A 13664-nucleotide genomic window follows, 5' to 3' on the forward strand; every position below is an offset into this window, starting at 1 on the left:
GTGGAGGTTAGAATTTCAGACCCAGCCGCTCATGCGCACCCCAGCCCAGCTGCAGAAAGAGCTGTCATTTATTAGGCGCCCACTGTATGCAGGCGCCTTATTTGTATATTTCAGTTCTCACCGGACCTCTGGAGTCATGAACCTCACTTCCCAGACAGAGACACAGAGGCCCAGAGAGGGGAGGTGGCTTGTCAAGGAGACTGCGTGGTGATGGCCAAAACGTCCTCCCCAAACCCGCCTGGTAGGTGGGCATCGCTCCCCGCCCCCCCTCCACCCAGGCCCTTCTGGAGTTTGGATCCGGGTTTATTCACTGGGTCTGAGTTAGTCCTGGCTCTTCCCCTCCTGCCTCAATTTAGGAAGTGTCAACCCGTGGGCAGGAAAGGCCACAGGGGCAGCCCGTCCTCCCGTGAACACCACCCCAGGACACCCCGAACCTCTTTAGCCTAGGCCCCCAACCTTGGGGAGAACTAGCAACGCCTCGCGCTGGCCAAACACCCACTCCTGGTTCTGAAAGCCCGACCTGCATTCCCATCCGGATGACTGGAGCAGGAGGAAATGGGAAGAGGGGGCAGGGAGGGCGCGCTATTTTTACACACAAACCCCATGGGGACCTGAGGGGGTTCAGGAGCTTAAAAAAGAGGGTGGGAGAGAGAGAGAGAGAGAGAGAGAGAGAGAGAGAGAGAGAGAGAGAGAGAAGACTCCCAAGTGATAATTCCGCAGGAAGCCTGAACTCCCCCACCCTCTAAGCTGGGAGGCGCTTTTTCTTTAAATGACGTGTGTGTGACGTTCATGTGTTTTTTCCCCCCTTCAATGAAGCCTCTATAAGAGACAACCTCTGTTTTGTTTTTTTTTAAAAACTATATCCATTGGGCCTGAGGTGAAAGAAAGAAAAAGCAAAATGAAATTTAAATTTTATTTTCAATTTTTTTTTTGTATTTTTCAGAAGAGAGCCAGGGCTACAGCCCGCACCCCCAGGCCGCCTGGGAGGCAGCGAGCGCTGTGGGTGGAGTGGGGTACAATAGACGGGGAGGCACCCAGGAATGGGGGGACCGAGGCGATGGTGCCTGAAACCTCGCTCTCCAGAAGGAAGAGGAAAGGGACCTTTTCAAAACAACCCCAAGGCCTGGGCAGCTGGCGTGGCTGGTGTGGCTCAGTGGTTGAGCCGCGACCTATGAACCAGGAGGTCACGTTTTGATTCCCGGTCAGGGCACATACCCGGGTTGTGGGCTCGATCCCCAGTGAGGGGTGTGCAGGGGGCAGCTGATCCATGATTCTCTCTCATCATTGATGTTTCTGTCTCTCTCTTCCCGTCTGAAATCAATAAAGATATATATATATTTTAAAATAACCCCAAATGGCTGGTGTAGGAGCAGCCTAGCCTTGAACGTGGCCGCTGGTGCCCAGCCCCCTTTCCAACTCCCAGTCCTTCTCCACCAAGTAAGACAGAGAAGGCTGGGGCGAGGCCACCCTGGGCACCCCTGCAGCACACAAAGAAGGGGGGTCTGACCAGAAACAGGGGAGCAGCTCCCCTCCCAGCACCCCCCTAATTTATGGGGGTGACAAAAACTAGGTCGACAAGCGAATGGGGGTGGCGAGGTGACCAGGGAGGGGGGTGCCGTGCAGATGGGAGCTGAAGGGGAGTTCTAATTAGCACAAAGCCTGCACCTTCCATTAATAGCTCTCCATCAGCTCCGGATGCCAAGAAGGGAGGCAAGAGGGAAGGTGTGAGGCTCACCTGTCCCCCCCCCCCCACCTCCCTGCTCATTAACAGGTCCGGGGTGAGAACAGGACTGTCCTGGCAGAAGACCAGCCTGAACCAGCCCCCACCCCCAGTCTGATTCCAGGCTTGACTTCTGGGCCCATCCCAGGGAGAGAGCTGGGACCATCCACAGGCAAGCTGGACAGTCGCTCAGCCCTGCCTACCAGGACAGCGCTCCCTGACAAACAACAGCCCGGCGGGCATGGCTCAGGGGTTGAGCATGAACCTAGGAACCAGGAGGTCACGGGTTCGATTCCCTTCCTGATCAGGGCACATGCCTGGGTTGCAGGCTCCATCCCCCAGTGTGGGGCGGGAGTGCAGGAAGCGGCCGATCCATGATTCTCTCTCATCATTGATGTTTCTCTCTCTCTCTCCTCTCCCTTCCTCTCCGAAATCAGTAAAAATATATTAAAACAACAACAACAACCAACCCCCTGGCGTACACGCCACATATATGACACCCTAGCTAGGTGCTTGGTAAGAGGAATTAGAAGGAGGGTGGGGAACGATGGGCAGAGGCAGGAGGGAAGTTTCTGGAAAGCCAGAAAGGCTGCCCCCCTGTTGGCTCCGTGGGTGTAAACGCATCCGTCAGACCCCATGGAACGGTGCACCCAGGATCTGTTTCTCTGTGTAAATGGGACTTGCAATCACACAGGTCGGTGCATGTCGCTGTCTCTGTCACATGCAGACAGGCAGAGGTCCCGGCCTCTGACCGGGTTCCCCGGCGCCCGTGATCCCTGGGCCAGAAGGTTCACACCCTTTTCAGGGGTCACCGTGGAGAGAGGGGGCCGGAGCAGCTGGGGAAACGGGGGTGGGTCGGGGGAGGACATCTCGCATGCTCAGGCCCCGGCTGGCCGTGGAGGGAGGAGGAATGTCTGAATTGAATCAATTAGCAGCAGAAAACTTCAGAAAAGAAGCGAGGCCCTTCCTAAAAACAAAGCCCACTCCTTAATCCCCAAAGCAATCCCCTCGCCCATTCCCAGGGCCCTTCCTCCGCAAACAAAGCCGTCCCCGCGGCCTTGTCCACACCTCGGCTTCATTAGGAGCTGAGGTTAGAGCCTGCATTCCAGCCCCCTGGAGTGCCCTAATGGCTGGGACCCCAGGGCATGGGCTCAGGGCTGGCTCTCTCTCTCTCTCTCTCTCTCTCTCTCTCTCTCTCTCTCTCCCTCTCTCCCTCCCTCCCTCCCTCCATCTCCTCTCCTCTCCCCCTGGCAGCCTGTTCTTCCTCTCCCCGTCTCTCTTTCTTCTCGTCTTCAAATCAGTGAATAAGCAACCCCAAGCCAAGGAAATCCAGGCGAAATCGTGGCTAACTCCACTTTGTCCATTTATTTTGACAAGTGCCGTTTAATTTGAATTCTTTTTTGGGGGGTGGGGGTTCTTTTTTTAAATATTTTTTTATTGATTTCAGGGAGGAAGGGAGAGAGAGAAACATCCATGATGAGCGGGAATCATTGATCAGCTGCCTCCTGCATGTTGGACCGAGCCTGCAACCCAGGCATGTGCCCTTGACCGGAATCAAACCTGGGACCCTTCGTGTCTGCAGGCCGAGGATCTATCCACTGAGCCAAACCAGCCAGGGCTCATGTTAATTCTTGATGCTAATACTTCCAAGTAGCCGAGTGGAGGTGCTGGGGTGTCCTTGGGGATATTGATGAGGTCTGCCTAATAAGAGCCCTCACTCCAGCCGGGGCCTGGAGAGCTGCGGGCCAGAGAAGGGGGTTCAGACCGCTGGTCAGTCGGGCCTGGAGATTTTTTTTTTGTCTGTGGGGGTGGGGGGTGGAGAAGGGAGTGGGTTTGAGGATTAGCGAAAGGGAAATTAACCGGGTTCTAGAAAAGAGGCCAATATGCAAGCTCGTAATGTGTGGATGCGTGTATTTAAACTCCAGGAGAGCATGCTCGGTGATCAGGAGGCCCAGGCGTGCGCACACGCCACATGCCTGTTTACACATGAATCTCCAATGTGCAAATGAGCAGCGGCCCAGAGAAACGGGGCTCCGGGCGATTAAAACCCGAAATCAAAATGGGAAAACGTGAGGCACAGAGTTCTCCCTCTCGTCCGTCCAAGGACCTTTCTCCCACTTACCAGGTGCCTCAAGGGGCCAACATGGCAAACATTTGGACGGTAACCAAAAGGGTAGGGATTTTGGGGGGTTTTTTGTTTGTTTTTAAGCTGGTGAGGATGCTCCCTTCAACACACAATGAGCCATGAAACCCAGGTCTCGGTCAATGTCACTGTTAATGGGATGGATATTGTTCTAGCTCCCACCCAACCCTGGCGCCACCCTTAACGTAAACTGATGGTCACATAAGGGGACGATTCGGTATGTAAATCAAATATATACAAGAAGGGGTATATTATACAGGGTGTCCCCCAGAAGGCATATACACTTTGAATAATCATTCATTCCAATGGGTTAAATGGGAAAAGGAAGAAATATCCACTGAGCTATCAGCTGTAAAGTGCATATACATTTTGGGGGGACGCTTAATATAGACAAATGTGTCATTTTGGCCCAAACACATAGTTATCTGTGTACCCGAAGTTATATATTCCAAAGCATGGACATTCAGATTACCTACAGTAAGGATAGAGTTCAGCTGCCATACAATTAGTCCTTACTTTCTGAATGTAAAGAAATAGATGGCACCTTATCTTTTTTTTTTTTTTTAAGTACCACACGTCTCCCTTTCTCATCTCCACCTGGCCTGCCCTTGCCCACGGCGGTTTGGGGCCATTTCAAGAGACAGAAGTGGGTGATCCTGAGACCAGCTGCACTTCCCGCCTCAGGAGAGAGTCCAGGACTTTCCCAGAGCCTAAAAGCCTAGGTCTGACCCTAACCAGTTTGGCTCAGTGGCTAGAGTGTCTACCTGTGGACTGAAGGGTCCCGGGTTCGATTCCCAGTCAGGGCACATTCATGGATCAATGATTCTCTCTCATCATTGATGTTTCTCTCTCTCCCTCCTGCTTCCTCTCTAAAATCAATAAAAATCTATTTAAAATAAAATAAAAGCACAGGTTGGGTCCAGCTGCCCGGGCAGGACGATGAACTATGCAGCAATTGTTTGGTTTCTCTTACTCGATGATTCCACGTCTCCCCAGCTAAGAGGTGCCAGGGGCTCAGAGGAGGTGGCCCGTGTCTTGGCACGGCCTCACGCGTGTGAGAAGGTTGGTAGAACCTGCCTGCACCCCTGAGGTCCCTTACAGTGACTTCCCAGGCTCCCAGCAGAGGGAAACCTTGGCCGGTGGGGTGGTACAGGAGCCTCAGCCGCAGGCACCTGGCTCCCAGCTCTCTCGCCTGGTGCCTGGTCCCCCGTCTCCTTGAACCCATCTCCTTAGAGCCATGACCTGCCTCTGGCGTGGGAAAGGCAGTTCGGAGCTTTTCACAAATCCACTATCCCCTTGAACCAAAACCAATTAGCCTGGCCCAAGGTCCTGTCATTGAGGCCCTGGCCCTCTTTTCAAACCCCTGCGGCTCAATTACAGGCGAGGGGCTGGCCAGTGAATGCCCGGACCACTTAAAGTGGCGCTTAAGCTGGCCCGGGCTGGCAGGAAGGGCCTGGCTCCGTAGGAGCTGTGGTGGCCCATTCTCTGAGCCACTGACCAAGGTTTTGCTCCAGCCACAGCCCCGGCCCTGGCTCTTTTTTTTAAAAAAACCCTCCCCAACTCTCTGATTCCCAGCTGTCTGGAGGAGAGACGAAAAGCTGCCTCTAGCCCTAGCCAGTTTGGACAGAGGGGTCTCGGGTTCTGGTCAAGGGCGCATGCCCAGGTCGTGGGCTCGATCCCTAGTAGGAGACAGCTGATCAATGATTCTCTCTCATCATTGATGTTTCTATCTCTCTCTCTCCCTCTCCCTTCCTCTCTGAAATCAATAAAAAATATGGATATTTAAAAATCTGGCTCTGGGAAACCACGAGACACTCAAACTGGGCTTCCCCAGAAAGAAGGGACCCCCCCTCCCAAGTTCTGCCTCAATAGTCTCGCCCTCCTTGCTAATGGAGAAGGAGGACCTACTGTGTGCTGGGTGCTTTCCAGATGAGTCTGCAGACCAGCCCATCTTATGGATGAGAAAACAGACTCAGAGAGGGACAGTCACTTGCCCAAAAGCACAGCACTTACGGCAAGGTGATTGGGGGGGGGGGGCCCTCTGGGAGCTCCTGAAGAGAGAGAGGGTGAGAGGTAGACCAGGAAAGACCTCTGCACCTACATGAGAAATATGGAGGGAGTCCCACCTCAGGGAATCCATTCCCCTACCAGCTCTGGCTTTGTCCACACCATGCATGCCTCTCCCCTGCCTGACCCAAGCTGAACCCAATGAGGTTGGAGTGGGGATCAGGTGCCACCTCTGTCTCCCCCCCTCCCCCCCGCCCCCACCTTCCATCCTTACCTCCCCTTCACACCCAGGTCCAGGCGGAGAGGAGACTGGCCCTCGGTGATGGGCAGCTCTGCCAGGGCGCCCGGCCGTCACCATGGTGACGAGCATCCCACCCCAGGCCAGCGCTGATTGGTCACTCTCTCCAGGCTGATGGAGAGGGGCAAAAGTCAGGGCGGGATGGGGACAGAGATACCCCGACACACTCGGGTGCCAGAGATGCCAAGGGGGAATGGGGGAGGGGGCTATTAAAATGGCGCGGCGACCCACGAGCGGCCGCGCTGGGGGTGCGCACACCCGGGTGGGAGAAATCCCGGCGGCTCTCCGGTCCGCGCCGCGTCTCCGGGGGGCCTCGAAGGGCGCACGCATCCCTGGGGGGCTGCTCCCCAGCTCAGGGCTGACCTCCCCCTGCCCGCCCCGGACCCGCCCAGCCGCACGTTCGGGTCCGGCGAGCGCGGCGCTGCGGATTAGCGATTAGCGGAGCCCGCAGCCCCGAGGGCGCGCGGGGCCGGCGCGGTTGGGGCGTGAGCGCGGGGCGGGGCGGCGGCCGCGCCTCTAATCCCGGCCGCGCTGCGTGTGGGAGCGGCCGGATCAGGGAATTAGCGCTGTAACTTCGGATTAGTAACGCTGGCTAAATGAGCGCCTAATGCCGACCCTTCATGCTTTTCAGAGGCGCCGCCGCCGGGCCCTGGGAGGCCTCCGGGCCTCGCTCCCCGCGCGCCCCGGTGCCGTCTCCCGGCGGTCGGAGCGGACCGCGGACAGCTCCCCGATCCGGCCTGATTCTCGGAGGCGCCTGTGACACCGGCTTGTCAGTCGCCTGGGCAGAGGCCTACCTGGCCCAACAGCCGGGGCTGGGAGTTCACGGAGCAGCGAGGAGAAAAGCCCTCGCCGCCTCCCCCACCGCGGGGGCAGCCGAGCTCCGCGCCCCACCAGCGGCTTCCCGGGCAACCCTGCGCCTCACTGAGCTCGCTCTATCCAGGTGGCAAAGCAACGGGGCTGGGCGAACATCTTTGAGATCCCAACCGATTCTGGCTTCCACCCTGCAGCTCCCATCGCCTGGCCAGGCTTCCCCCTCCCCAAGCCTTGTTGCGCCGGGGCTTGGGGCGTAGTGCCAACGTGCCACAAAAGTGAGGCCCAAACGCGGGGCGTGCTAGGCGGGAAGAGGTTGGGAGGGCTCACCCGGGGGAGCGGGGAGAAGGCCCGAGGCCCAGGTGGACGGGGCATCAATGTTGAACCTCCTGGGCCCAGAGGGGATGTGAACGTGGCTCCGTTAGGGGCAGTCATTCCTATGCCTCGGGTCCAAATCCGGCGGGATGGTCTCTGTCCAGGGCCATTTCTAGTGGATTCCAGCCTCGCCACCCTCCCACAACGGAGGTTTGCATGAACCGATTTCGTAGAAAGCGGAAAGAACGCCGCCTTCTCCCAGGCTCACACTCGTCCATCCCCGGCCCCAGATTGAAGGACTACCCACATGGTTTGGGGCCAAAAACAAAACAAAACAAACAAACAAAAAACACAAAGAAAAAAACAACTCATTTGAACCGTGCAGACACAATTGTCAGGCTGCAAAGCCACCCGGATCCTAGTAGGACTAATTCTTGCAAAATAGCGAAGGGATGGGGGTGGTGGGAAGGGAAGATGGCAGCCTGGGGCCCAGGGCCAAGTGGCTGGGAAGGGAGCAGACGCACAGGGTGAGGGGGTGGTAAGAGCTGCTCCATTTCCTCCGAAATGAGGTCACGATCAGCGCACAGGCTCCCAGGTGCGCCAGGAAGGGAGGATGGGGGGGCCCAGGGACGCTGCCCACGGCCTGCCTGGCGGATCCGGAACCACGAGAGTCACCCTTTGCCAGCCGCTTGCCAAGAAAAAGGGGAGCGTGACCTCTGCAAATGGGGAGAGCTGCCACTCAGGCCCCAGGAAAAGCTCCTTCTACCTGCCGGTTACCTCTGGGGAGGACCCCTGGGGCGAGAGCGGAGGGCCGCTGACTTGCCTGGTCTGTTCTTTTTTCTTCCCGTTTCAATTTTATTCTCAACAGCTAACACATTCGCGTGGCTCCATATTCAAAAGGTGACACGGTGAACAGTGTCCCTCTGCCAGCGGGCTACCCGAGCCGGGCAGCTCCTGGCCCCAGGGGCGACAGATTCCCCTCCTGGAGTGTTTGAATGTTCAGCTTTTCCACGTCTAACCTATTTTCAAAATAATCTTGGTAAGCAAAGGCCAAAAAAAATTTTTTTAAAGGCTTTTGAAGGCATGAAAATGGGAAGACACTTGTGTCACTCCAAGTCTGCACAGGGCAGGCTGGGGAGGGACGGGGAACAGGGGCCATGTAGGTAACTGGGCCTCCCGCTGCGGCGCCTGAACTGGGTGACCTGGAGGAGCCGCTCAGGCCTCCCCATCCCTCTGCTTCCTGGTGTCGATGAGGGAAAGGGGCCAGGGGATTGGGTTTGAGTGGTGGCCTGAGTTCTCCAAGCTTGACTGTCCTTGCACCCACACACCCGCATAGCCAGAAAGCCCTCCCCCCAAATCCTGGGGGGGGGGCTCTGAAGGCACTCGGAACCCTTCTTCTCTGAAGCAGGGCAGGACCCCTCATGCTCAGGGGGTTCCCCAAGCTTCCAGGAGCCGGGCTTTGGGACTTTTGGGGGGTGTTAGGGAGGAGAGTGACCTGGAGGCGGACAAGGACCTCAAGAGGGACAGACCCAAGCCCACTCCCGCTGTGTGGGCCCGGCTCCCCAAGCCTCGCTAAGAGGGGCTGGGAGCCTTCGTAGCCGGGTGTGCTGCTTGGGTTGCCATGGAAACGGAATGCAGATTTCCCCCAATTGCTTTTTTATTTGCTAGACATTGTAATACATCTTATGTTGCGACTGGGTGTGGGGGGGGGGGCGAAGGGAGGAGGGGGAGGGGCTGTCGGGAGCTGGCCTGCACCTTAACCACTCGGGGAAGTTGGGGAGGTGCGGGCGGGAGTGGCCCCGGCCCAGGCGGGTGCGGAGGTGGCGCGGGGTGAGCTGTTCCCTCCCGCCCACCCGCCCGCGCGAGGTTTGTATGCAGGGCAGGGCCGGCCCGTCCGGGAGGGAGGCCCCCGCCGGCCCCTCGCCATTGAGCTCACTCCTCGCCAGTTCTGCTCGGCTTCACGCTGCACACAGACCCCCCAACTGCACACAAAGGCAGCTGCCAGAGCCCGTGAAAAGTGATCAAATTATCAAGAACTTGACCTCACCGAGGGGCGAAGCTCCGGCAACCCCCAAGCCGTATGCTAATGGCGCGCAGGCCGACTCGTCGAATAATTCCATAAAGGCCGCATTGTTAGCGGCGGGGCAGCCCGGTCCACCCCTGCGCTCCCTCCACCCCCACCCCCGACCGGCCGCTGTCTCTCTCTCTCTCTCTCCCCCCTCTCTCTCTCCCTTCGCATTTGCATCCCAAAATCCCCGTCCCAGGCTCCGGGACAGGATTGTTCCCGCCTGATTTATGGGGTGAAGGCGAAGGCTGGCGCCTACCCCGCCAGCGACCCCTCTGCAACCCCACCCCCCTCCGCTCCCCCGGCCCGCTCCACTTTGGGGTTCCTGCTTCGGCGCTGGGGGACGGGTGGGGGCGAGGGAGGAGGCGTGGGGGGCAGCTGGCAAGTTCCTCCGGGGAACGGAAAGTGTCCCGGAGAGAGAGAGAGCCGAGAGCAGGTACCTGGTCCGGGCGCGGCCGCTCCGCCGGGCTGGGTCCGCTGGGCCGGCGCTGGGCTGCTTCGGGCTCCTGTGGCTCGCGCGGGCCGGGGCGGCCGGCGGGGCGGGCGCTCGCACGCAGAAGTTGTGGGAGTCATTTCTACTTTCGGTTATCTAGCTTTATGACGGCTCTGTGGCACTCATACAGCTAGATAACCAAAGAGAGAAACGGGCCTCCCTTCGCCCCCGCCGCTGCCGCGCCGTGGGCCCCACGTGCCGCCGCCCGCCAGGCGCGGGGACCGGAGCGGGCGCCGCTCCCGGATCCCCCGGGGGGCACGCGGGGAGCCAGAGGAGACCGACAGACCCACAGACACCCTGACCCCCACCACCGGGGCCGGCAGCCCCCGCCCAGTCCCCTCCCTCCCTCCCTCCAGCGCCCTCCCTGCGCGCTCTCCGCGACCCCCCGTCCCGTGCGCCTGGGCGCCCGCGCCGGCTGCCCGCTCCGACGGCGTCCCCGGCGCGCGAAGGGCGCGGGTGCGGTGCGCGCGGCAGCCTCGGGCGCCCCGGCCGCCCCCTGCGCACTGGCCCGCCAGCCCTCCTCTCGCCGGCTAATCGCCCCGCGGGGAAGTGACGTCAGCGCCGGGACCGGCCAATCACAGGCTCGCATTCAAATCCCAGCCCCCTTCCCGCGCTCCGCACCACCCAGCCTTACAATGGCCTCGGCGTTCACGGCCGCCCCTCCCGGGGAGCAGGGCAGTGCCCCCTCTGCCCTCGAAAGGGCTCCGGCCGCGCGCCTGGGTGCGCACCGTCTGGCCTTCCCCCCGAGCTCCTCTGCCTCCCCCTAAAGCCCGGGGAGCCCGGCCGCCCCCGCGGACCCTCAGAGAGAGGGAGCTCCGGCGACCAGGTTGGGGGGACGCGCCTGCTGGGGCGTGGTGAAGGGCTCTCCAGGGCGGCCCAGGGCGCATTGGGGAGGCCGAGAGCCGAGAATAGGAGCCGTTTCACCTTCAACTTCCCTCTTCCTCTCCCCACGCCCAGCGCCTTGCTGTAGACCCAGCCCACGCGCGGAGACGCGGAGCGGAGGGAGCGCCGAAGTGTCCCGGTTGCACGGTCCCACCCACAGTCCCTGGCGCGCAGCGGCGGTTCCCGAGCGGCGCTCCACTGGGGCCAGGCCCTGGCGCTTGGTCCAGACTGCTGGGTCCCCCTCCACCCCCCGCCCTCGGAGCGCATCGAGGAAAGTACAACCGATTGCGCCTGCACCTTCGGAGATGCCCTAGGCCCCGACTGGTTCCATGCTGGTTACATTCGCGTTCCAGCCACACAAGAGCGTACAAAGCCGCGCCTCTGGCCTCCTTCTAGGGCGCTCCACACACACCTGACCTCACATGAAAGAGGCTCCACAGGGTCCCCCAGAATCACCCCACCTGAGCCTGACCGCAGACCTGGAGGCCTCATGAAAGCCTCCCAGAGGCCAATGGCTCACGGGCTCCCCTTCTTGCTCACCCCAGCCATCACCCCCTTCCTCCTGGGTCCTGTGAGAGCTGGGGGGAGATCCGGCACAAGCAGGCAGTGGACTCCCGGCTTTCAGTGGCCAGTGCACGGGGTTTCTGTGCCCAGACTCACCAAGAGGTTGGGCGGAAGTACCCACGAGGGTCCATCCCGTAGGGCCTGGGGCGCTGAGCTGCTCAGAGCCAGGCCACCCCCTGGCCAAAGAAGAGGGGGTGCGGGGAGGAAGAGGATGGCTCGGAAAGGGTTTCGTGATTTTTTCCAAATATCCCTTTCTCCCCTAAAAAGGACACATCTCCATTTTGCCAAGTTCCCGATGTTGCCAGGTGCCTGCTGCTCCCCGAACACTGCTGGTCTCCGCTTTGTTGTATTTCCATCCTGATCCTAAACCCACTTCCTCCCCAGCCAGCTTGTGCCAAGCCAGGTTGGGCGTTTACACCTCTCCCTCCAAACCCCCTTGCACACGCACATCCCTCCTTCCAGGAGGGAAGGGAGCTAGACAAAGCGGCCGCTGGGGAACGAGGTAGAGGCCCCGGGGAAGGAACCGCCTGAATTTGGGCCCGAGACAGTTAATTCCAAAGGATTATCATAATTGGGAGGCGCCCCTTGCTCCCCCTCCTCCCGCAGCTCCTCGACCCGCCGACTCCCCTTCTTGGCCTGTATGCGCTGTGTGCGTGGCCTCCAGAGCCCCGGGCCCATTAGGGCCACCGGCGGGAAGGGTGGGGATGCGGAGGTGGGAAAGGGCTGAGAAGCGCCTTCACCTGTGAGAGAGGGAGGGGCAGGGGACGGACGGGAGTGCGATTTAAGCAGGATTCTGCACAAAATGGCTCCGCAGCGAGGCTCCCGGAACGCGGCGGCTGCAGGCGCTGGAGGCCCGGCTGGCGAGCTGAGGGCGCGCGGGTGGGGGCTCTGGGAGAAAGAATGAGACGCCTGATTTGGATCCGGTTCCGATGCCGGAGGCCACAGCCCTGGGGCCGCAGCTCTGTCACCCTCTTTGGGAAACTGAGTCCCTGGGTGGAGAGCAGGCGAGGCTGGCCAGGGAGGCTCCCGTGCCCTGCTGTTGTGGGGCTGAGCTGGAATCAGCGAGCCCTCCGTGTCCACCGAGGGGGGCCACGGGGTTCCCCGGGCTCGAGGGTGTAGGCTGTGGGAGGAGGCTGCTCTGTGGGCTGGTGGCCGGCCTCCACGCGCAGCCGAGACAGGAAGTGGGCCCGGTGATGCGAGCCAGAGCCACATGGTTTGGGCTGGGCGCCGCCCGCTGGGGGCGGCAGGCTGCTGGCAGGCTGACTCCAGGCCCGATTCTGATCATCCTTCCCTATGCGATTCGTTCTATGTCATTCGTCCCACACGAGCCCCCTAGCCCCGACCTACGGGTCCTAAGGTCCCCGGAAAGCAGGCCCTGGAGCTGGCTGAGCGCTGGGTGCGGAGACCACAGCCCCGGAGGCGGCGCCGGGCCCTGGCCATGGTGCTGAGGGCCGCCACCGGCCGGGCCTGGCTCTCCAGCGCTGCTGTTGGCGGAACTTCCCCGGTTTCCACCCCCTAGTCCCAAACCTGAGCTCCAGAGAAATCAGCAGCTGCCAGGGCAAAGGGACAGGCGCCAAGGGAGCCCCAAGGGGCAGGAGTCTCCCCAAAAGGATCCGACTCCCTCCCAGGTGTCTACAAAAATGCCCACCCCTGTTGTAGCCTGCAGATTCCCACAACTCGAAACCCCCTCGCATAGTGTACACACACTTGGCCCAAACACCCATCTTGCCCGGTACACACACACACACACACACACACACACACACACACGTGTACACAAGCGCTCTGGTACCCATTGGCGGCCTCGGCTGCCAGGGTTCTAGGCTGGCTTGGGCCCAGTGCCTATTTCCTGCTGGTGGTTACACAACTCGGTGGTGCAGGGGCCGTGAAAACCGGCTGGAGGGTGACACACCACCCCCCCTGCCCATTTCAGGACGCGGTAGTAAAGTAAGAGGTTAAGTGGAAAGAAAGTGGGCAGTCCTGACTTTGGACAACAGCCCTCTGCAGGCGCCCTGGTCCAGGGCTCAGAGCCTGAGACTCAGGGAGCTCCCCAAACTCCAGCCCAGACCTGACACTCGGCCCCCCGGGGACCCAGGCTCCTCCCCCAGCCCCTCTGGGCATTTTTCAGGAGACAGATCTGCAGTCACAAGCGAGGCTCAGTCCAGGGGGCCTTTGCCCACTGCTCCCTCCCTCTCTCCCTCTCTCCTCAGGCCTGAGCTTTGACCAAGCTGTTCCTCCTGTTGTCCAGTCTAGAAGCCCAGCACTGGACCAGCTCAGAGCCCCCAGCGTCCTGCACCGGGGTCCCCAGGACCCCCACAGCCCCCTTCACCAACACCTGCTCAGCTGGGCTGTGATCCCCTCTTTGGC

The 13664-nt window shown here is 60.4% G+C and overlaps 1 protein-coding gene across 1 annotated transcript in view; it reads left to right on the top strand.

Annotated features, from left to right (window-relative positions):
- CRTC3 (CREB regulated transcription coactivator 3) overlaps positions 1 to 13664 on the top strand; it is a gene marked incomplete at its 5' end in the record, with an annotated part of 1283408 nt that overhangs the window by 1072532 nt on the left and 197212 nt on the right. The window lies entirely within an intron of this gene.

This window comes from Myotis nattereri (genome assembly GCF_964212035.1).
Source record: "Myotis nattereri genome assembly, chromosome: 21".
Taxonomy (NCBI): domain Eukaryota; kingdom Metazoa; phylum Chordata; class Mammalia; order Chiroptera; family Vespertilionidae; genus Myotis; species Myotis nattereri.